Source organism: Elephantulus edwardii, unplaced genomic scaffold (assembly GCF_000299155.1).
Source record: "Elephantulus edwardii isolate Elephantulus edwardi_28Jun2011 unplaced genomic scaffold, EleEdw1.0 scaffold00284, whole genome shotgun sequence".
Taxonomy (NCBI): Eukaryota; Metazoa; Chordata; class Mammalia; order Macroscelidea; family Macroscelididae; genus Elephantulus; species Elephantulus edwardii.
In genome coordinates, this window is record NW_006400034.1 from 3,259,478 (window position 1) to 3,262,397 (window position 2,920).

The following is a 2,920-nucleotide window of genomic DNA, read 5'->3' on the forward strand; positions in this document are numbered from 1 at the left end:
ATAGTAAAACAGGTACCGGCACAACGTTAGGTTCTAGTCCATCAAAAAAAGGTTTAATGGTCCCAAATATATATACGCAACTAAGCATACACTCAAGGAAGGGGGGAAAAGTATCAAAAACAAAACAAATTATGACACAAATGACCACATCTAGAATTCCACTCAATCTTTAATCAAGTAAGGACAAATCCCCACTTAAGAAAAAAAAATCTGCAGTTTGAAGGGCAAAGGGAACAGATAAAAAAGAGGAAACTTTCTATTCGCCCCTCCCCACAGACATTTTCCAAACCAGCTGTAGCTTGACTAAAATGTTCAGAATGAATGATTTTAAAGGCAGGTCTCTTTATACAAAGAAACTGCTAGCATTCTTAACTGGTGAAGAATTGTGGCAGAAGAGCCCGTTCTTCTGAGTCTCAAACATGGTCCAAGAGAGCATGTTGGGATTGTAGCGACTGACCCGTCCATCCAGAGTTCCACTTACAGAACCCCTGCCCTGTTGGCTTTTTGTTTCCATTTCCTTCCCTGAGAAAAGGGCAATGTGTGGTCCAAGCTGGAGAGCTCAGAGGCTTAAACCTTTCCCCTAATGGACATGACCCCCTCCTCCTGCTCCACGGAATTGGCACTTGTTGAGCAGAAGTCAAGTGTACGTGGCTGAGGGCGACAGTCATTCACAAGAGACCGCTGCTGGGTTGTGGATTCTGTAGGGGGGAGGGGTGGAGAACCAGTTTGTCAACAGATACTGAACGGAGCCATCGAGTATTAGGAATCAAACTTGGCTTTCTTTGACAATGGCAGCGTGTCTTCCTTGTCCTCATCCTCATCATCATCTTCATCATCGTCAGGATAATCTACCAGACCCACAAGGCCTCCCTTGGTAGTAATAGGTGCCATCTGGGATGTATTTTTAGGGACAGATCCAGGGGAGCCTGGAGAACCTGGGGACCCAGGGGAACCTGGAGATCCAGGTAGGTTCGGTGCAGATGACTGGCTGGTGAGATTCGTCTTCGTCCCACTAGAGAGGGAAAGCTTGAAACTTGGGCTCTGCCGACCGGAAAGATTCGTTTTCAGAAGCACCTCTTTTTCTTCACTTTCTTTTAATTTCTTCCTTTCCATGAATTTGCTTATTGGATCCATAATGTCATCATCATTTTTAGTTTTGTCAGATGGAGACACTACAGCACGTACTCACTGCTCCCTTACTGGCCAATACAACAGAAGAGAAACCCAGTAAAGATGATTTTCAAACTGCCCAGTTGCTGGCGCTTGTCTTAGAATTACTAACATTTTGTGTGGAGCACCATACCTACCACATAAAGAACTACATTATCAACAAGGATATCCTCCGGAGAGTGCTAGTACTCATGGCTTCAAAACATGCTTTCTTGGCATTATGTGCCCTTCGTTTTAAGAGAAAGATTATTGGATTAAAAGATGAGTTTTACAACCGCTACATAATGAAAAGTTTTTTGTTTGAACCAGTGGTTAAAGCATTCCTCAACAATGGATCTCGGTACAATCTGATGAACTCTGCCATAATAGAGATGTTCGAATTTATTAGAGTGGAAGATATAAAATCGTTAACTGCTCATGTAATTGAAAATTACTAGAAAGCACTGGAAGATGTGGATTATGTACACATTTAAAGGATTGAAACTAAGATTTGAACAGCAACGAGAAAGACAAGATAACCCTAAACTTGACAGTATGCGTTCCATCTTGAGGAATCATAGATATCAAAGAGATGCCAGAACACTAGAAGATGAAGAGGAGATGTGGTTTAACACAGATGAAGGTGATATTGAAGACGCAGGCAGTATTTTTCTCTCACAAGATTACCATGAGTTGGAGACAATGCCACGGTGCCCAACGTACATACTTGGGGTATGTGTTTGGAAGGGTCAGTCCTTGGAAAAGGCCATCATGCTTAGAAAGGTGGAGGGTCAGCGAAAGAAAGGAAGGCCCTCAACGAGATGGATTGACACAGTAACTGTAAAAGTGGGCTCAAGACATAACTCGACCTGTCACGGTATTCTTGTTAGGCACCTTGGAGTTGGGACTGGCTCATAACTGACCCTCTAGGGCATTTTCAGTGGCAGAAAGGCGTGTGGGAAAAGGTTGCCCATCAGTCTCCCATAGAGCTGCTGGTAGATTCGAACCATGTGCCTTTGGGTTGGCGGTGATGGGCCATCTCCTCCTGTGCAGATTACTGCCTCTGAAAGCTCTCTGGAGGGTCAGCTATGGGTCAGTTCTGTTGTGACGACACCCAACACCAGACCAACACAGCTCCCTAGTCAATCTGCAGTCATTGCATTTTTGTCATTTTCTACTGCTGCCCTGGTGGTTCAAACCCACGAGCATTGCCGTGGGAGAACAATGTGACAGTCTGCTTCTCCCCATAGGACAGTTCCACCACATCCAGAAGGGTAGTCAGGAGCCAGATCTCACTTGATAGCAATGAGTACCACTGACTCTGGAAATCTGCATGTGTGTCTTCTCCCATGAGCCCTTGACAATGGAGGCTGCACCTTTCCTTGACCTTCACCTTAGCCCTCAGTCTCGTGTCCATGCACACCACACGCCTGGTAAGCTGACTGTCATCTGTCCTATACCTTCAAAGACTGATGCTTGTTGTTAAGTTTTCCATCCACTCTTTAGTGTCCAATGCTCCTCTGCTTCCCCTGATTAGAATAGTGCTCTTAGTGTTTCTGAGATGTCAAAATGTCAACCTTCTTGCCTTATTGTTTACGTAGGTTCCTGTCAAGTCTCTCAGTAGAGAGTAAGTTCTTCCAGCGCTCAAACTGTGTCTCTTCTCATCTCCGATTTCACACTCCCTGGAATATTCACTCATCATCACATATTTATCAAGCATCTACTGTCTCTAAACTTGAACCCTAATCTTTATTTCCTATCCTATTTTTAC

General features: G+C 44.3%; 1 pseudogene; it reads left to right on the forward strand.

Annotated features, from left to right (window-relative positions):
- The first annotated feature begins 1,163 nt into the window (after nucleotides 1-1,163).
- On the forward strand, nucleotides 1,164-2,449 carry LOC102848508 (annotated as a pseudogene).
- The last annotated feature ends 471 nt before the right edge of the window (nucleotides 2,450-2,920 follow it).